This window comes from Pinus tabuliformis, chromosome 9 (assembly GCF_031772625.1).
Source record: "Pinus tabuliformis cultivar Carrire ecotype Pingquan chromosome 9, CPIR1, whole genome shotgun sequence".
NCBI lineage: Eukaryota > Viridiplantae > Streptophyta > Pinopsida > Pinales > Pinaceae > Pinus > Pinus tabuliformis.
In genome coordinates, this window is record NC_142307.1 from 383,348,147 (window position 1) to 383,370,448 (window position 22,302).

Consider the following 22,302-nt stretch of genomic DNA (forward strand, 5'->3'; position numbering starts at 1 on the left):
GGTGGCACTGTCTGCAATTCCAGCCCCTAGAAAGAGGTGAAAATGAGTGTGCAGGCAACCCTTTTTTGGAACTTTTATCAAATCCAATCTCTTCACTCTATTCTAAACATCTGAAGAAATTTTGTCTTGTGATAATGACCTACTTAATCACACCAAGAAATCTAACTTAGCAAATTTCATTTCAAATGCATGTAAAGAAAACCATAATGCTGAAGGAAAAGATAACAATACAAAGGAAGGAGGCCTTAGGCTCTCAGGTTGGGCCCAACCCCGAGAGATATGGCTCCTTGTAAAAACTCAGGACTGAGATCAAATAGGACTGCTTTCCATTAAAAAATAATAATCATAAGTCAAATAGCATGCCAATAATTGGCTACAAAAGAGCAAAACCAAACTAGCAGCTCGTAGTGCAGAATGTGCAACAATGTTTCAAAAGTCCTTTTCGAAGGCTAAAGCCTTAGCATTTATACATCACGAGGCCCAAGCTGGCCTCCTAAATTAGTGGGATTCGGCTGACCAAACTAGGAGTGAACTGCTGCTTCCTCAAAATCTGTTTGGCTGCCTTCTAATCCGGTTGTGGTGGCTGTTAGAGCTCGGAGTTGGGGGTGAAGATCCCGAGGAAGGCCTTTTAATGCTGGACAACCCTCAACCCCATCTTGGCTGTCTCCTGGTCCGTATCTGCTCGGTTTTGTTCCAGTCATGTGTCAAAAAACCTGAAATGAGCACGTGTTAGCCAGCTAGGAATAGTGACTGCCCTTATTCGTACAAATGACATAAACATACTAAAAAATGATGCATAAGTTATGAAAAATGAAGGATTGAGCAAAGGTAGTTAGGCCAAATGAGCCCAAAATGTTACGAAATTTGGGGCTCATCATCACCCCCTAGCTAAAATGATTGCTCATCCCTGAGCAACTAATCCAGCTCTTCGTCCTTCATTGCTCTCACCGCCACCCTCACATCCCAGGTTTCTGAAGTGGTCTCTTCCTCACTAGCATGGAACCCAGCCTTCCTTTCCACCTCTTCCCACTGCTTATGCTCTTCTTTTTCTGTGCTGCCTTCCATCAATCCTAAGAGCAGAGGTGGGCTTAGCTTGAGGCCAATCCAGCTGTCTTGGAGGTTCTGTATGGACTTTTTGTAGAGGGGCACCCGTGCTAGAGCTTCCCTCATTCGAGTTGGAGTATGGTATTCTCTGATTTTAAGGCTGTGGGACAATGTGTTCCATCGGCGGGTGCAAGCATGAACACAGTTTTCCCCTAACAGTCGCTCCATATCCTCGAAATGTGTTATGGCCTGTGCCTGCTGATCCATGTATTTCAATAAAGTTTGAGGGTTGGTGGCTAAGTGTTGGTGGGCCGATATCAATGGAGTGGGATCTCCTAGCTCTGCTCTAATCAGCAGTGGCTCATGTAATTCTCGGTCCATGACTTCTTTGACCTCTGCTGCCCTCTTTTCTTCATGGCTCAACCATGAGGCAAATGCTATCAACTGCATATCCCCCACAACTGTGTTGGGATCCCATGTAGTCACATTTGGAAGGGCCAAATTATGGAGATAGAACTCCGAGAGTTTGGCCTTATCCTCTGATGAACTGCTATTACATAACACTGTCAACTGCTGGGGGTCTTGGAGTTGGGAGATACCCCTCTATGCCAACGCATTAATATGAAATTGCAGCCACTGGTCTCGTAGGTACAGGTGATAGGATTTTTTCGGCTGTCTGCATTGTAGAGCATCCATGGCCCAACTGGACATGCAAGCCAGTTGTGCCTCTTTTTGCTGCAACTGCTGTTTAAGAGCTTGCATCTCGATTTGTGCTTGCAGTTCCCCTTCCTGTAGATGCGAGGTTGGCTCCCCAAGACCAACTTGCAGTCCTTCTCTGCCTTGATTTTCCACTGTAGTGTCCCCTAAGGATGTGCCCTTTTCCTTCTTCAGCTCCTGTAGCTGCAGTCTAAGTTTCTCGTTCTCTTCCTGTAGGAATATCCGCTGGCAGTTTGCCACGTGTTTGGCCATAGCTAATTCTTTTCTCGCCTCCTTGAGTTGTTCCTCCAAGGGGCCTATATCTGCCACTCCTTTTGATTTAGCTATTTTCATCCACGTGTGGGTCCTCACCCTTTCTTCCTCCAACGCAAAGAAAAGCGGCACGGTGAATTTTTGTGGAATAATTTTCCTCGCCTCCAAAAAGTTATAATACGAGCTCAAGCTTGGTTGGGGACTTGGTTCCGGAATATACTCCTTATCTTCTTCCCTCGATGGCTCTACTTCGTCTCCCCTAAGTGGTGATGAGGGTGCCTCTCCCTCCATCCTCTCTGTCTCCTTAAGCCAGGCTAATGTTTCCTATAGAGCGGCCTCAGCATCCTGTAGTGGGCTTTTGAAGCCAACCTGTCCATCCTCTCCTTCCAAGTAGTTGTCTTCGGGCTCCCCCGCTCATAAGTGACCGATATTTTTGACGGGGACCTCTCCCTTGGCAAGGTAGGGGTATCCTCTATAGTAATTGGGCTGCTGGATGGAGGTTGGGGCTTGCCCATTTTGATTCTCACACTTCTCCTGGCTTTGAAATACAGAGGGGTCTCCCTCTTTCGCTTTTCCTTCGGCTTAGGAGGTGTACTGAGGGTGGCCAGAACGACTGCTGCCTCCCTTACAAGAATTTCTGCTATCTTCTCTTTCGGTTTTCCTTTCTCAGGGCTTCCTGTAGAAGGCCCTGTATGAGCTGATTTCTAGCTTCCTGTAAAAGCCGTTTTTGGTTTTCCTGTAGAAACAGGTGGCACCGTTTTAGCCTGTTTGGCTAAGGGTGCTTTGCTTTTTAACTTGGTTGAGGCTGCCTTCGAGGTGCCTTTACTGACATGGACTTGCCCCATCCTTTCCACCCTACTCTGTAGCCTTTTCTCTCTGGGTGTCAATGTGGATTTGTCACCCTCCTTTTCGGCAACCTGGGGTTTCTCTTGCCTCCCTTTTTGTTCTTTCTTCGGTGCTTTGGCCGCGGGTTCTTGGCCTTTCCCTTTCTTCTCTGTGTGTGCTAACTTGTTCTCCTCACTACTGGAGGAGGTGAGCTCCTCAGTTAGCATTTTGATATCGCCATCCTTAAACAGATTTCGGAAGGCTTCCCATGAGAGAGGGACTGTGTAGGTGTGGAGTGCATCCTCCACAAGGAGCTTAATGAGCCATGATGGGCTACCTGGTCTAGCTTGCCCTCTCGTAATTTGGTGGCACATTCAGTCATGGACTGCAGAAGGAAGGGATACTTAGCTTGTTTTCTGAAGGTATGTCCATTTGGTGCCTCAATTCTGTGACCAGCCAGAAATGGTACCCATATACGATGTTGAATCATCCTTCGCACGTTATATACTTCATGATTTGGAGGCTGACCTCACTCCAAAGCGGCTGTAGGCTAGCTCTGCGAACCCCGTTCTTATCCTCTGAGAATTGCTCCTCCAGTGGAAAGAACTCTTTTTTAGCCTTCTGGCCTAATTTCCTTTCCTCCTTGTCCCATGGTACCCCCATTGGGAGGTCAGTGACCCTGCTGATGAATTGTGGGGTGAGTCTGAGATTCAAACCCCTGAAATTGATAATGGCCAGTGTTTTCGACTTTGGCTTCAAAGCTTGCAGGAACTCCTCTGCCACCTCATCATCATATCCTTGAAGTTTTTCGCAGAACGACATCCATCGCGCACGGGTGAACAGTTCTACCACCTCTGGGTTTTCCCGTAGTTTCTTTGAGTCTGTCGGTTCCTTTCTGATGAATCCACCCGGCATGGTGAAAGCCTGCTATGTTAGCCGGAGGTGGCGGGTGCGTATCAAAAGATGGCCTTTCGTATTTCTTTGGGATAGAGCACAGAACTACGCCTCTGTCATGCACAAATTCGTGAATTCTTAGCTATCTACAGATGAGCCTTAATTACGAACCAAATCCTGTAGAAAACCCTGCATATACTACGACAACACTTTTCATGCAAAAGGAAGATGACGCTTGCAATTTTATGCTCAGACTGTAGTTTTACATTTTTGAGGACGTCGACTTCGCCACCCTTCAAACCAATTGCATGGGAGGAACAGGTTCAGGCTTACCTTTTCCAATTCGCCACCTTTGACGTGAATAGATCAATTTTCCTCCGTAGCGGCTAGCTTCCTGTAGTGCAGCTTCCTGTAGAAGTCACGCACAGGTTCCTGAGAGCACGACAGTGGTTCTGCACCTTCTGTGCCACCACCAGACGTCTGAACGAGCCGAGGACTTGGAGTAACGAGCTTCAAATAAATTCGGACGCTTACTCGACTGCAAAATCGCTGGTGATAAATGAGTGGAGTGACGATCTAGCCGGTGGATTTGAATCCCGGCCGAACTCATGGCGCGGGGGTGAGCTGTCCCTGCCGGACCGTTGGACGATGTCACCTACTCATTTCACTGCAAGTCTCCCTTCCTGCCGCATCATTCCCTACAGATCCGCCACCGCCATTTCCATTATATCGCCGCTCCTCCCCGACTGGACGCTTCTCACGTGTCCATTACCCATTTTGCTTGCCATGACCAACACTTTCCAAATCTGACTAGACCATATGACTCGTCGTGGTGGCCAGTTGAATGGCTACCCGACTGCTCAACCCATTCATTTCCACACTTGCAAACATGTCAAAGCATAGTTCATGTAATTTGACGAAAAAAGGGTGAGGCACTTACCTGTGCGGCCACGACGTTACTTTCAGGTTTCAGGACGAGGGTGATTGGATTTTCTTGTTGCTGCTTCGTGCACAGGCACGAGGGTTCCTCCTCGCAGACTGCCGTTGGTTGCAATGCTTATTACTTGGCTGCGGATTGTGCATGTGCCCGCTCTGTGTGTTGCAGGCGCCTTGATGGTGTGCACTCTAGCTGGATGAACTGCTACGGGATTCCTGTAGGATGTACTGTAGCAGTTTCTCCTCCTCGGTTGCATGCTAAAACGGTGGAGATGGTGGCATCACGGTCACGCTCGCAGGACCCTTGGATGGCTTTGACAAGTAGTGCATGGTATCTCTGCATCTTCTTTTCCATTTGAGAATCGCTTCTTCTGATAATTCAATGTTTTGATTTTACTGTGCATGTAACTCCATTGCATGGAAACTGGGGTGGTAGAAGGAGAAAACAGCATTGCGTGATGGAGAAAACATTAACTTGCATGCCTCCGTGTCGGACCTCGGGCACTAGATCTCCCCACACTGTTGGTTCTGGGCCGTCCAAAGCTTCTACACGAAGTTTCCTGTAGAAATAAGAACTTCCTGTAGAAAGTCCTGTAGCTTCCTGTACGAGCCTAAACTGTGATCAAATCATGCCCAGACCTTGGAAGAGATGAGTGTTTCCGGAGGGAGTGCTGGTGAGGTCACCTGGTAGCATAGTAGGGACCCTTGTCTTTGAGTTGAGGGGCCTCTTTTCCTGCATGGAACACCTGCAACCTGCATGCATTTCCACATATTGAACTTGTTTTCCCTGTTTTTTTTTGTTTATTTTTTTTTTTTCTGAAAGACAACAGGGGTGCCTCCATGAGGTTTTCACCCTTACCATCTGCCTTGAGCACCTCAGAGAGGTTTTCACTCAAGGATCTTTTTCAAACATTTCCAGAAAGACAACAGGGATGCCTCAATGAGGTTTTCACCCCTACCATCTGCCTTGGGAGCCTCAGAAAGGTTTTCGCCCAAGGATCTTTATTATCCTTTTTTTTTTTTTAAGATCTTTAGGGTACACCCAAAACAAAGGCAGAACCCTTCTCTATGAACAGCACTGATTTTTTCACAGTTTGGATGAATTCTTGCCTTGAAAGAGGTTTCCGGTAAATCTTTAGTCGATGCCCATTGACAAGCATAGGGATGGCCTCCTCATCAGTGGTCTGAATAAGAACAGATCCATTGTCATTACATTTTTTCACTGCATATGGTCCCAGCCATCTGGTTCTCAGCTTCCCCTTGAAATCCTTATGCCTAGAATCATACAACAGCGCCCAATCTCCCGGCTGAAATTGCTTCTCATTGAGGTGTTTGTCATGCCACACCTTCCTCTGAAGTTGAACCACTTCTGAGTGGAGAAGGGCCTGCATTCGGTGCTCGTCCAATCCATTCAGTTGCAATAACCTTTCTTGTTGGGCATGGTTGAGATCCAGGTCTAGCTGAGCTGCCATCCTCAAGGTGTTTTATTCGAACTCAATTGACAACAAAGCTCTCTTCCCATAGACCAGCTCATAACGTGTGAATCCGGTTGTGGTCTTCCAAGTGGTGTTGTAAGCCCATGTGGCCTCAACCAGGCGATCTACCCAATCTTTCCTGGTGCTGCTCACCACCTTAGTCAAGATCCCTTCCAATGCTCTATTGGTGACTTCCACCTGCCCATTTGCTTGAGGATGATAGGGGGTGGAAGTCCTATGTTTGATTTTGTGATGAGCAAGTAGGTCTTCAATTAAGTTAGAGGTGAACTAGCTTCCTTGATCGGCGACTAGCTCTCTTGGGTAGCAAAATTTGTAGAAGATGTTCTCTCTTAAGAACTCGACCACCTTTTCTTATGTCGCTACTTTGATTGCCTTGGTTTCTACCCACTTTGTCAGGTAGTCTATGCACACAATGATGTAAGACCTTTTCCTCGAAGGAGGGTTGATTGGACCCACAAAATCCATACCCCACTTCTCAAATGGCTCAAGGGTCACTTGAGGTTGGAGAGGCATTTCATCCCTTGGAGTGGGTTTCCCCATTCTTTGGCATCGGTCACATTGGCTGATATACCTTATGACATCTTGATGAAGTGTGGGCCAATAGTAGCCTGCCTGCAGGATTTTGAATGCAGTCCTTTTGGCTGCAAAATGTCCTCCACAAGGTCCGTCATGACAGGTTAGGAGGATATCAAAGACTTCCTCCTCCCTTACACAACGCCTTAAGATCTGATCAGGGCCAAGCTTAAACAGGTTTCCCCCGATCCAAGTGAATGAGGCACTCTTCCGTATGATCCTTCTCTTCTCTCTGGAGGATAGGTGCGGAGGAAACTGTGCTGAGACAAGGTAGTTTGCTATATCAGCAAACCATGGAGAGAGTATCGAAATAGCAAATAGATGTTCATCTGGCATCTGGTCATCCATTGTTCCATCCTCTCCTGCAGGTATATCCAATCTAGACAAAAAGTCAGCAACAACATTTTCTTTATCTGGCTTGTCAACAATAGTCAAATCAAACTACTGCAACAAAAGTAACCATCTAATAATACGAGCATTCACATCCGGTTTATTCATTAAATATCTAATTGCAGCATGATCAGTATGTACAAATGTTTGATATCCAGTGATATAATGTCGAAATTTGTTCAGTGCATGGACCACGGCCAAGAATTCCTTCTCAGTTACAGTGTAATTCAGTTCTGCCTTGGATAAGTTTTTGCTGACAAAGTAGATGGCGTATGGAAATTTTTGTTCAACTTGTCCTAAGTCTGCCCCTATGGCTTTGTTCGAGGCATCAGTGTGGATGTGGAAAGGTAAGGCCCAGTTTGGACCTCTCAAGATTGGGGCAGACACCAACTTGTCCTTTAATTCATTCAGAGCCTTCTGACAATCGTCAGTCCATTTAAACTCAACATCTTTTGCCAAGAGGCCAAACAATGGCGAGGCTAGCTTGTTGAAGTCTTTAATGAATCTCCTATAATACCCTGCTAATCCTAAGAAACTTTGAACATCTCTTACCTTCTGAGGAGCTGGAACCTTCTTGATGAGAGCAATTTTGTTAGGATCCACCTGCAACCCTTGGCAAGAAATGGTATGGCCTAGCACGGTCCCTTCAGTCATCAAGAATTCACACTTTTCAGGACTAAGGGACAGGTTCATCTCAATGCACTTGGTTAGGACTTTTCCTAGATTGGACAATGATTCTTGGAAGTTGGACCCATAAGGAGTGAAGTCATCCATATAGATTTCCACCGAATCATGGACCAGCTCAGAAAAGATGATCAAGACGGCTCTCTGGAAGGTGGCAGGAGCATTGCATAGTCCAAAGGGAAGAACTCGGTAAGCAAAGGTACCCCAAGGACAAGTGAAGGTGGTCTTATCTTGGTCTTCCAGGCTGATTTGGATCTCCTTATACCCGCTAAACCCATCTAGGAAAGAGAAAAACTTCTTCCCTACCAGGCCATCCAACACTTGATCTATGAAGGGTAGAGGAAAATGGTCTTTCTTGGTGGCCTTGTTCATTTCTCGGTAGTCCACACAGATCCTCCACTTCTCGTTTTTCTTGGGAACCAACACCAAAGGGGACACCCATTCGCTATCCGAGATGGGGTAAATGAATCCGGCATCCAACAATTTTTGTAATTCCTCCTTGACGATGTCCTTAAGGGCTGGATTCATTCTCCTTTGGGGTTGCCTAACCAGTTTACAGTCTTCTTTGATGTAGATGTGATGGGTATAGACTGAAGGATGGACTCCTTTCATCTCCTTATAGCTCCAAGCAAAAGCATCTAGATGACCGGCCAACAGACTACACAACTCCTTTTCCTGGGAAGCGGATAAGGAGGAGTTGATCTTTAACATTCTCTCAGGGCCGAACTCCACATTTTTGACTCTGGGAGTGACAGGGTTGGTCACACAAAGGTCCACTAAGGTGCTGGCTTGGGCATCCTCCACCAATTCCTCTAAGGACAATTCACTGGGATGTGGAGTCTGGATCAAGGTCTCAATCAAATCATCCTCGGTTGGGAGGCCTCCCATAGTGGTGTCTAGGGTGCACAAAGGTGTTGAGTACACCTCATCCTCTTCTCCTTCCTCCAACCAAAGTGGTAAGTCATGCTCTAATAAGGGTTGGGCAGGAGGGTACAGGACTAGCTGCTTGGACATAGGACCATTTTTGATGGTCATGTTTCCTGCACGGCAGCTTATGTAAGCATCTGTAGTGGCTAACCAAGGCCTTCCCAAAATAAGGGGGTATCCAGTAAGCTTTTCCTTTCGTTGCAGAACCAAGAAGTCCGCAGGGTACTCCCAAGAGTCAACAGAGACCAAGACATCCTCTACAATCCCTTTGGGATTCACAGTGGAGCGATCTGCTAGTTGCAAGACTGTGGAGGTCTTTCTCAAGGAACCTTGAAGGTTGAGTTTGAGCATGGTATCTCTGGTCATCACATTAATGGCAGCCTCCAGATCAGTCAATGTGTGAGGTATGATGGCGCCATTGATGTGGACATCCACTACAGGACTCCCAGGATCCAGATACTTTGGGCAGATGGCCTGCCCCAACATAAGATCAGACAGTTGTCCCATGACATTGATGGTTGAAGCATCTCTTTTTCGCCTGCCTGGGTGTCTGAAACACTTTTCCTTCACCGGTTTTTTGTATATTGGTACATCTTTGATGGCTTGGAGAAGTGGTATTCTCACACACAACTGTTTGAGTTCTCCTAGAAGCTCATCCTCCTCTGGGTTGGGTTGTGTGGTGGCCGTTAGTCTCTCAGGAAAGGGTGGAATGGCCTTTGATTCACTTTCCTATTTATCTTCCTCGTCCTCTGGGGGAGGAGGTTGGTGATCCGGGAGAGTCTTTCCAGATCACAGATTGATCTCCTGGATCTCCACATCATAGGTAGGGCATGATGTTTCCCCAGTATATATGTGTTGGGCCTGTCTGTTGTTGGGGTTCGGGTTCAGTTGAGCAGGCATTTGGGGTTTCCTTGGAGGAGCAGGAGGTAATGGCTGTGGTTGAGCTGGTGGTGGAGGCAAAATGGCAGGAGGAGTATTGTACTAGGGCCTCCACCCCGATTGAGGTGCATTCCATTGAGGCTGTGGCTGGGCATGTGAATGAAACGAAGGAGTAGAGGGCTGAGTATGGTACTGAGGTGGGTAATACCATGGAGGAGGTATAGAACAGGAAGGATGAACAGGGGGTCCCCAGGAAGGCATAGGAGCAGATTGGTTGGGGCTGTAATAAGCTTGGGGTGTCCCTTGCATCCCCTGTTGGTAAGGTCTGGGTCCATGTGGCCTCCTTTGGTTGAGGAAATAGAGAGGTTCAGTGGGTGCTTCTGTCCCTTGATACGTGGCTTTAAGCCCAGGTAAGGTTTGACATTGGTTTGTGGGGTGGTCCTCCTCACAGACAAAACATACCTCAACTGAACGTAATGGGAACTCATTCTTAGGGTGTTTCCTTGTACACCTAGGGCAGAAGATAGCCAAAGCCCTCTCAGCTTCCTCCTTCTTCTGTTGGATTTAGAATGTATCAAGTTGCATGGCGATGGTCTGTCTCACCTCACACTTGAGGTCCTCTAATTGATTTGCAAACTCATGTTTGGAGAAAGGAATACCAGCTGAGAGGAGGTTTCCTCTACCTCTTTTCCGGGCTGCCCTAGAGTGGTTTCTAAACACAGTCTTTATGTCCTCATAAAGTAGTTGGTAAATATCTCCTCCAGCTAGCATGTGAAGGGTATCTAAGAGGTCTTCAGGGACTCCTCGGAGCAGGAGCAACTTGAGGGATTCAGGGTCAAGTGTGCACCTGGCCCGTTTATAGCTGAGTTGGAACCTTTCCTCGTAATCTTTTAAAGACTCATCATTCCCCATGGTCATCCGAAAGATTTCTCCCTTGGTTTCCTTGGACCTACAGTAGTCCCGGTACTTGGTATTGAAAGCTTGCTGCATCTGGACCCAAGTGGTGATACTGTTCCCAGGTAAGCCCATGAACCAGCGCAATGCTGCATCCTTAAGGGTAGAGGGGAAGAGTTTCAGTTTTTGCTCATCCTCGGTATAGTCATAGGTTCGAAAAAGGACAGAAAACTCAAACAGGAAGGTATCAGGGTCTTCCGTAGTCAGTCCATGGAAGTGAGGTAAAGTGGAGGGGCTGATGTTCTTCATTTTCATGTCTCCATTTGTCTCTAGGATGGGGAAGGCACCTTCAATTCTCTCATCTTCTCCCCTATTGTCAGCCATAGTTTCAGATGGAGTGTTCTCTAACTCTTCTTCTGCTATAGTATCTTCGTATATCTCAGGAGGTTCACCTATAGGTTCTTCTGGATCACTGCCACCAAAGAAGAGGGAAGGGCGACTCAGTGATGTGGTGGGGGTGTTGGGTAAGAATTTTCCTGTTTTATCTCGATTTCTACGAGGCATGAAATGAAAAGACTTCTGATTGCTTCTGTTTTTTTTTTGGTACCTGCAAAACTAAAATAGATTGAACTGCAACTACTATCTTGCTGAAATGGAAATGCGGAATTGAAATGAAAGCATGAAAGGACTAATCTATTTTGCTCAAATGAAATTGCAGGAATGAAATGCTAGGCTACGCTTGCAGAATTGAAATGCTAATCTACGCTTGCAGAAATGAAATTGCAGAATTGAAATGTTAATCTATGAAAGCAGGAAATGTTTATGCTACTTTTGCAGAAAGGAAATTTCAGAATGGAAATGAAATACTACTTAGCAGAAGGCGAGAGTAGGAAAGTAGAATAAAAGCAACAATCACTAATACTCCGACGCTTCCCTGGAAACAACGCCAAAAATATGGTGGGCTCCAGTATTGTAGCAATAATGCTACAACTCCTGGAGCTTCCTTCTTTAGTTTTATCAACCCGGTAGTTCGTAACAAACTTGGAAGCGACGGTGTTGTATGCACAAGTACTAGCTCTTGCCGCAGCTGTCACTTGGTCAGCTGGCAAAAGTCTGCTAGGGGCTCAGGCCAACTTCTATGAGCTCTTAGAAGAAGCTTTTTAACTGATGGACGAAAGCTAATCTCAAAAGAAGCTAATCTAGTTGCAGAAAGGAACTGAATGCCAACAAGAAACGCAAACCCTAGCAAACCCTAATTCTACCAGCTAGTCTTACTGATGCAGAGATGGGAATGAAAACTACTGAAAGCGATGCCATTACTTCTATGAAGGTGAAATGCATGTGTTTGGACTACCTCTATCTAAAGGAAACACTTTTTGTATTTTTGTTTCAATTATTAGAATTATCATGCATGTGCTTTTAACTAGTTTTTTTACTGTGCAGAGGTGGATCAAGGAGGAGAAAGGCTTGAAAAAGGTTGGGAGAGTTCAGATAAGGTCTAAGGGGTCCCTAACACCCTTCCAGAGAGTATCAAAAAGTTTGGTTCCCAAGAAACCGTGTTTATGAGCTCCTACAGGAAGTCTGCAGGGGTTCTACAAGATGTTTCAAAATTTCTACAGGATGTTCAGTAACTCCTACAGGATGTTCTACAATCGGACTTTGGGTGATGGGTGAGTGGAAGAGGCTGAATGGGTGGATAGGGAGGTAGGAGAGGGGTTTGTAATGCCTTAGTGACCGAGAGATGGGATGATGAGGGGATGTGCTAAGCTAGTTTGTCTGGAGGAGAGTAGAGGGAATGGAAGGCCGAAAAGGTAGGATAGTGGGGGCAGTAGTGTAGCTGAGAGTCAAGGGGTCTAATTGGGAGATGAGTAGTTGGCCTGGGCAAGGCTTAGAAGGATGAGAAGGTGAGGGAGTAGTACTGCACAGTGCAAACTGAATCAGATCATCCACGTCTTGCATATAATCGAAACATTCCTAATCTGTCCTAACTGTTTAATGGAACCAATGAACAACAACGTTATTCTTAAGGAAAACCATGTATGGTACTGAAGCAAAAAAAACATTCCAAGAGGTCTGAATGCATGGAAAACTTCTACACCTGAAAATATTGCACCAAAGATTTGCATGAACACGTAAACCAATGTATTTGGTGCGTGGCACTGTCTGCAATTCCAGCCCCTAGAAAGAGGTGAAAATGAGTGTGCAGGCAACCCTTTTTTGGAACTTTTATCAGCTCCAATCTCTTCACTCTATTCTAAACAGCTGAAGCAATTCTGTCTTGTGATAATGACCTACTTAATTACACCAAGAAATCTAACTCAGCAAACTACGTTTCAAATGCATGTAAAGAAAACCGTAATGCTGAAGGAAAATATAACAATACAAAGGAAGGAGGCCTTAGGCTCTCAGGTTGGGCCCAACCCCGAGAGCTATGGATCCTTGTAAAAAATCAGGACTGTGATCAAATAGGACTTCTTTCCATTAAAAAATAATAATCATAAGTCAAATAGCATGCCAATAATTGGCTACAAAAGAGCAAAACCAAACTAGCAGATCATAGTGCAGAATGTGCAACAATGTTTCAAAAGACCTTTTCAAAGGCTAAAGCCTTAGCATTTATACATCACGAGGCCCCAAACGGGCCTCCTAAATTAGTGGGACTCGGCTGACCAAACTAGGAGTGAACTACTGCTTCGTCAAAATCCGTTTGGCTACCCTCTAATCCGGTTGTGGTGGCTATTAGAGCTCGGAGTTGGGGGTGAAGATCCTGAGGAAGGCCTTTTAATGCTGGACAACCCTCCTACGAATCCGCAACCCCATCTTGGTTGTCTCCTGGTCTTTATCTGCTCGGTTTTGTTCCAATCATGTGTCAAAAAACCTTAAATGAGCACATGTTAGCCACCTAGGAATAGTGACTGCCCTTATCCATGCAAATGACATAAACATACTAAAAAATGATGCATAAGTTATGAAAAATGAAGGATTGAGCAAAGGTAGTTAGGCCAAATGAGCCCAAAATGTTACCAAATTTGGGGCTCATCATCTCTCCTGAGCGATAAGCCATATGTTTCTGGGATGTCCATGATCACAATGCTAATGCACTGGTGAACTCATTCGTTGGAAAGTACCCAGATGATCACATTCTGAAGTTCACCAATGGCTAGTACATATGTTTAGTCAAGTTGCATGATATGCACAATTTTACTGCTCCATTTTGCATTGATCTATTTAAAAATTGAGACTGGAATGACATTGAATGATGTGCCAGAGTCAACCAAACAATTATGGACATTGAAGTTAAATATTTCGAACAATAACAAAAATGGGGTAAAGAAAGTTCACTTCTTCCATGCAAAGCATGTTTAGTGTAGATGCGAGTGATCTAGGAGACTTTCTTAGTGCCTTGTTGGTAGAGGCAACATTTTCTATGGAGGTTTATCCCAGTGCAGGAAAAAGAATCTCGCTGACCCGTGTGATTGGTTAACTCATATAGAGAAATGTTTGCACAGGTCTTCTTCATATCTTCAATAATATTGTAATCTAAATTTGGAACACTCAACAAGTTTTCCGGGGCAAGACTTGTTCTTGTACTGTCTAGTGGAGTGTCTTGGAGTTTCTCATGAATGTATCTTTCGCTATAGCTATCTTCCTAGACTTGCCTTGCATTTTCTGTGTTGAGGATGTCAGTGGGTCAACTGTTTTGAGAAATTTTTAAAATTTTTCTTTCGGTATCTCAATCATAGTGGGATCCCCTTGACTTCTCAAGTTGTATCGACTATTTTGCTTTGGGGGCTCCTTCTCAGTGGTTGTTTTGTTCTGGGAAACATTAAGACTTTGGTACTTATTAATTACATGCCCAAAAGTTGGAGCTTCATCAGATGCAACATCCTCTTCCTCATCTTCATCCTCCACTGAACCTTATCACTATATTTAAAATGATCAATCATCCTTGAAGCCATAATACTCGTAAACTGATTCCATTCTAGACAAGACTTCTTCGAATGTCATTCTTTGTGGATCACGTAGAAGTTTTCCTTCATAATCTCATTCATTGGAAACAACATTAGAGCTCTGCGTAGATTTAGCTAGGTGACTCCTACTAATACCTAATGTCACATTCTTCCTCTGCGCAAATCCGGGAAGTCTTTTACTCATTGTTATCTTAGTAATTTGTTGCTTAACTTCATCTACCATAGTTGTCAAGGACATGAGGAGATGAGTAAGGGTCTCAATCTCACTTTCTTCCTTTCAATTACCTTACTCACAACAACCGGAGTCCTTACCTAGTTTTTCATCTACAATGACTCTAATTTCGTATAGGTCTTTCTCCACATCAATTTCTTCTTGACAATTTTCTAAAAGTGTTGGTTTTTTAGCTCTAATGAAAAACTCTGCAATACTTGTCAGTAGTGCAAACGTGTAGTATTCATCTGTGATGGAGTCATGAGGTTTAGTGTCTATAGTGAAATTGTTCAGGATATGGTTAAACCTCTGGTTAAAATCCTTCACTTTTTCTTGCTTCTCCATCTTGAGACTACCCAACTCTTAACAACATCGTAGGGGTTTTGTCCTTAGCAAACTTATCTAGGAAAATACTCTTGAACATCCCCGAATTATGAATGGAGTTGACATGAAGGCTATGGTACCATTTAGCTTCTCTTCCATCCAAGGTAAATGGAAACAATCTACATGCAACATCGTCATATTGTACCTACAGTGTCTGCAAATGTAGGTAGAATGTGTCTAGATGGTCTTCTTCCTTCATTGTTCTATTAGGGTCATACTTCATTAACACCTTCTCTACATCTATTTGCATCTTGTGAAAGACACCCTAGAGTGCCAATGGGCCTTGTGTCATCCATTCTAGATTTTAATCAGCCATATTATCATCTTCTTCATACTGCTCTCCTTCTAAATCTAACAGCTCAACCTCTGAATCTGTTGGCTTGAATCCACCTCTGCCACCTCCATTGCCTTCCCCTCCATTGCCTCCGCTAGAACCTGAGCCCAAGCATATGTTGTTAAATTCTTCTCCTTCTAGGGAGATAACTGAACCTTGTGACTCCTCAACTTCCCTCGTGACTTTTTTACTTCCTGTGACTTTTCAATTGATGTGATTATTCAACTTCATATGTGCATCTATTATACTTTCACATTACATTACATTTGATTTCAACAAGTATGGTCCATAGTAGTGGTGTTGTTGAGACAACTCATGAAACAACTTGATATGACACTGTTGACATGCACTGGCTGACTGTAGTGTGCGTGTTTGGTTGTTATGTTGTTGAGTGATGGGTGTGCTATCAGTGTCAAATGTCTTCGCCTACAGATGGAAAAGTGCACAGGGCCTTCGATGGTCTTAGTCTTGCTTGATGGTTCTCATGTATGTGTCCCTTTCGTTGACTAATCGATGTGTTTCATACATTCATTTAACTATGAGAAAGCCTTCTAGCAAACACTCCTTATTCATCCCATTTGTCGTCACACCATATTTCATTAATGTACATGTTTCTGCAATCACTCATGACAAGACAACATAAAATCAAAAAATCTTCTAGCCTATCATGATGTATTCTTTTCTATTTTGGGTACAAGTGACCGAGAGAGAGGACAAGGCACTAAAAATGCGCAGAGCGTAGTTTAGGATGGGATGTGAGGCTCTGGAGCACTATCAAGAAAAACTGCTCCAGATGTCATTGGGAAGAAATTTTGTGCAATCCAGGACAACAGTAACAGCTGTAAGGAAGAACCCAGGTAAGAGGTAGAATTGTGTAGTTCCTAGGAAGAAGACCAAGCATAGTGTCAGGAGGAACTATTGGGCCATTCTTCATTGTTTTTAGGATGAAGACTGGGAAGGTCATCTAGGGGTCCAACTGGGAATCTATGAAGATTTTCTAAGGAAGATAGAGTAGGCAGTAAGGGGCACTGATAAACATTTCTGCACAATTTTCTAGACCATGGTTGGATATGGTTGCAGGGAGCTGCTAGTCATGATTGCGCATTTTTTAGAGAGTGTTAGGGAGACAATTTCTACACAATTTCTTGGATGAGTGCAGAGCGGTGTGGTAGGGAGAGTGTTGATCAAAATTGCACAATTTTTTGAGGAAGAGAAGAACAAGTCGATAGGGGGCTTCTTAGTCAGATAATTGCAATTCTTGGAGGGAGAGCAGGGTAAGGCATCAAGTTTCCTTCCAATCAAAGTTGTGCAATTCCTTAGAATAGTTCATTGATAGGCAGGAGAGGCCCGACTCACATGATTGCTAGTTTTTGCAGACAGTGCAAGGAAAGTAGCTTGGAAACTTCTGCATAGTTTTATGGAGTAGTGCATCCTAGTGTCGCAGTGCATTTCAGGTTTTTAGGTAGACTAGAGGGAGGCTTGGTGAGAGATTTTGTGGGAAGTGCAGATTGGGTCAGACTTTGGGAGAACTTCTGCGCAATTCTGGGAGATAGTCGACTTGATCACTTCTACGATTGTGCATTGCAGGTTGCCCCGGAGGATAATCTCAAGCTCTACAAAATTCTGGGTAGCAGAGTAGGGTCACTAAGAGTTGAGACTATGTAGTGCAACTCAGTTGATGTTTGATGGATAGAGGGTTGTTCGGTCGATAGATTTTTCAGATAAATAGCTAGGTATGAAAGCAAGTGAAGTTTTGCATACATGACATTTTTATCTCAAACTTAACATGATTCAATGACAAGACACCTCAAAACAACAAGACAAGCATGTGTTGAGTGAGACTGACTTCAAGGTTAAGAGTGACAATTGCGACACTTGAGGTAGATCTTCGAATAACGTGATGACACTTGTGTGACAGTGCGTGCAACTGTATGTGTGATTACGATTGATGTTCATAGAGTGAAAGCAACTGATGGATACAAATACACAATTCCAAAATGGCCAGAACAAACTCACAAGCATGACATAACAATCAACATGCCAAAAGATGACTGGTGGTCAATCAAGCAAAAGGGTGTAAAAAATTGACAGGAGCTCATGGAATGAGCTTGATTGTTTGAAACCATCAGGGGAAAAACCAAGGAAGGCTCTGAAATTTGGATGTACGCCAAAATTGTGGAGGGCATTGTAGCTGCTACAACACTATGGGGGAATTTTCCTGAAGGTTGACAAGAAAACAAGCATGGATGAACGTACTGAAACTAACCACAATAGAAAGCCAATAAGATGTTGTAGATAGGTTGAACGTAATATTTAGACCATGAAGTGCCACCACTAGATGAAGGAAACCAATTAACTACAACATACCCTAAATATATCATAATTTCCCATGCCATGCCACTGAACCATACAACTTGCTCTATATTTACAACATGAAGAGTATTGAACTTCACTAGTTTCCAAGAGAAAATGATGAAATACCTCAATTGTGTGTAGAATTGGTAGCTAACATGTCCCACATTCATAGCTTGGAAAGAACGATGCCAAAATGAAGTAGTCTGATAAATCCTTGGGGCATTTGTTCTATTCTCACCTGTATGAAATTTCTTATTTCCACCAAGAAGGAATAGAAGAGTTGACCTAAATATTTGAGAGTGAATTTGGGGACTTATATATATTGTTTCTAGCCATGCTAAGAGCCAAATTAGGCGACATATTCCATATATAATGAAAGGACAAAGGACTCTTACTTGTCTCATTATAATGGGTCAAAATTTTATCCTATAAAACTACTAGGATGTGATATAACTATTAAAACACCCACTACTCTTGTTGTCACCTTCATATCATGTTTTTTAGGCATGGAATAACTACACCTATAATAAAGACCAACGTGAAAATATTGAGAAGCATTAGAAAAGAGCAAACCTCAGCCCACACTAGTACAAAATGGCTAATTAGTTACTAAAAGAATGACTAAAATTTACATATAAACGACCATTTTTCAATCAGTGACCAGTAGTGGTTAATTCACAATATCCTATAACACAACCTCTTATTTAGCTTAGTAATTAATTGGCTGTCTCAATTTTATCATCTACTAGTATATTAAGTCATTAATTTACTCATTGATCTAGTCATTAATTGTCACGATTAATCAGACCAATTACACAACAAAATATACTAATACATGATCACCCGAGAAAACCAATTAGTGACCAAAGAAATATAACCAAAAGTTAGTCATGTTATAAGATACTATAAATTAGCTACTAATAGTCATATATACACAAATTTTAGTCATCGTTTGAAATGAATTAATGACCAAAAAAATATGACTAAATTTCAGGGTTGTTATAAAATACTGTAAAATAGTCATTAATAGTCATATATATGCAAAATTTAGTCATCATTTGTAATCACAACTTTATCATTTACAATAATCATTTATCTTGTTTTGGTATTTTCATATTCATTATATACATGACTAATTTAGTAGTTTATATTCACTTAATTTACTTTCATTAATGATCATTATAAGCGACTAATTTAGTCATATATCCGTTTTATTTGTATTCATCATTAATCAATATGAACTACTAATTTAATAGTTTTAGATTGATTTTGTGTCCATTATTAATCAACATAAATTAATTAGTATGATTTTGCAATTAAATTAAAGAAATGTCATACAATATGCATGTTCATCTAATATTAAAACAAAAAGTTACATATCTTAATTACAATACTAAATGCTATCAAGTACAACTATAAATAATTTCAACCAAAAATTATATTATATGAAATATTAATTATTACAATATGAATTTCCAACTTAATATTCGTTGAACAACAATTTACACATAAAATATTGTTTCATCACTTCAAAACATTATCGTTATGTTTCCAAGGAATTCCAGGTGAATTCACCAACTCTAAATATTTGACAATTAGTCTATATGTGTGTCTCATGAGGGATATTTTCTTTAAGGTTATCACTAGACTGGTTCTCTTCTCCGACTCTTTCTATATTTGTCACTTCAGTGTTATTGTTCTCCTCTTGCTTCAATTCCTGCTTCTTACCATCAATACTGATCTCCTCTTCTGAAAATGAAAGAAGATACAATGCAGAATATAATATACAATGCGATGAATGATGAAATATAAAACAAAGTAGACTATATAATATTTATACAAATTACCTCAACATTAGCAATGTTAATGACATTTTTCCCCAGAGATGCAAGAAATTTGAACAAGTTTCTTCAGTTGGGTAATAGTGACCACTATGTGAATAGATGATCTGTATAAACATAGAAAATAAAACATCAGCATAAAAAATAACACCTTAGGAAGTTAATATTCTACCTTTATGAAAATATTAGGAACAATCATGCCAACTAAGTTACATGCTAAAAAGCTCAACCTACAAATAACTTGTGAAAAAAAAGGGAAAGAAAAAGACAACATATAATAAATAATGTATGACAACTAGCTAGCAAATTACATCATAAAAGAAAAAATATCCTATTGTTACCCATACATGAGGGTGGGTAACATGCCCCAATATGCCATGTTCCTTAGTGTTTAGAGGAAGTAAATATCCTACTAACATAATCATAAATCTTGGAAATATTACATGGTGCACGAGGCCTTGTAGTTCCCTTGAGAAGCATATTGCACTCTCACAAAACTTTCCAATACTACCACAGTAGATAGGGGCCTGTAACCTGGTCAAGAAATAATATAAAGTAACACAATCTCAATAAACACATGCCAAGATCAATTCCTATCACATTGTTAAAAAGCTTACATAATTTATGAGTTGGTAGATAGAACTACCCAATAATTTGATCATTAATCAATAATTACATGAGACAGATTTGTCATCTAACCTTACACAATAACAATAAACATTCATCACAATAGCATATTTACTGTCTTGAAGTCTATATCATTTTAAAATTTTGATCCAATCGGGCTATAATAAAGAAAATCATAGAACACAATTCTCATTCAATGAACGTACCACATGAAAATAAGTAGCTGAAAAGGAACAATTCAAAAAATTCCTAGAAAGAATAAAAGTTCTACAGTCACCTTGGATTACGATGCAACCAACTGCCTGATCCAAAATCTTTTCACTATAGCCTTGATTGAGAAAGTGAAGATATATTGCTCCATCACCCCTTGTCATTACTCCATATTTTTCTTGACTATCTATTCTAACTGATGGTGCTTTTGCACCATGATCTGCTAGGGATATTCTCATAGGAATGTCACATTTTATCCAGTAAATAAACTGCTAAACTCTATATTAAAACAAATTGCAGCAATGTACTCAAAATCCTTCAGGTGGGTTGTGGTCAAGTGGTTAAATCAAAGAAATTACAATGCACAAAATGAGCTTCCAAACTACCTGAAGACATGTTACTAAATTACTGTGGCCAATGGAGTTATCTACCCCATCCAGAAGTGGGGGAAGTCCTAGAAACTTTGATGGCCCATGCTTGCGTCCTATCTCAACAGAGGAGTAAAGATGCAAGTATTGTCTGAATTTAATAGAATAGATACCCCTTGGTGATGGCCTCTAAGAAAAGGTAGAGCCGAACTCATTAAAAAAGGGGAATTTGCCAACTGAAAAGAGGAATATCACAAGATCTTGAGTTGGATGAAAAAATACCTTCACTATTACAGTTGTCAAGTCATGCATGGAATGCGTTGCCTCGTATATGATAAGCCTCATCATTGAGTAACTATATGGGCATTAATTGGTCTTAATTCAAATCCTAGCTTAGTCAAACCAACTATTCTCACAACTTATTGCATACTTTTGATTATATTTTTTTAATGAAATGAATTAGAGTTGGATATTTGGCTTTGTGGTGTAATGTGCACGTAATGCAAGAATAAAGGATAAAAGCAAGGAAAAATGCAGGTATAAAGGATAAAAGCAAAGAACTATGCCAAAGACAATGGTAAACACTCGAATGAGACAAGGGAGAGTAACTATAGGAGGTAAATCCTCCTCATTTACTACCCCTCCATTTGAATATTCCACCATCAACTCAATGTGCACACAACACTCACTTTGAAGACTAAAAGACAACCCAACAAGGGAAAGGGACAGAAACCAGTTTTTCTTAAGTTAGAGGCCAAGCCTCCCTAATGGGTAGGAAGTCATTAGAGACTTCAAATGCATAAAGAGAGAGGCTTAGGACCTCAGTGGGATTCAGATTTCTAATGTAAAAATCTATTTTGTTTCTGAGTTGTAAATATTTGTGATTGTTTTCTTTGTAATCCATAGTTTTTATAATAAGAATGAGTTATGTTTAAGCCAGTTATGAGTTAACTCTGAGGGCTGAAGCTCTTGGGTTAGGGCCCAACCCAAGCAACCAAAGCTCCTATTTATTGTACTGTTATGCTAACATAGATTCTTGGTTCTCATTGTTCATTTGCTTAAGTAGCATAGATTTTTGTTTCTGTTCATTTTCTTAAGCAACCTTACAATTTTCACTACATATTTGCTTAAGTAGTTGCACTTTAATTACAATGATATAACATAGAGTATTCATGGTTTTCCTGTTCATCTGTGTTGTGCTTTAGTTTACTTTCATTTGTGTCTGCTTTCATTTCATATGTTAGCTAGAGGAAAAAGATCATTATTAGGTTGTGCGTAGGTGTCTTAGTCTCATATCCTCCCTCTAGGACCATGAATTGAGGAAGCAACCCTTCAGAAACCCCTAAAAACATAGTTTTTTCGTTATCGCATGAGCTATGGATTTCATTGTTCGATCAATTATTTGTTCACCCTCACTAGTTTTTCTCTCATTTTCCTTTAAAAACCTCCTTTAGCACGTTCTTCATGCAGTATTTCCTCATTTTCAGATT

The 22,302-nt window shown here is 41.9% G+C and overlaps 1 pseudogene; it reads right to left on the reverse strand.

Annotated features, from left to right (window-relative positions):
- Positions 1–15,381: 15,381 nt before the first annotated feature.
- LOC149148755 (3'(2'),5'-bisphosphate nucleotidase 1-like) overlaps positions 15,382–22,302 on the reverse strand; it is a 77,358-nt pseudogene continuing 70,437 nt past the window's right edge.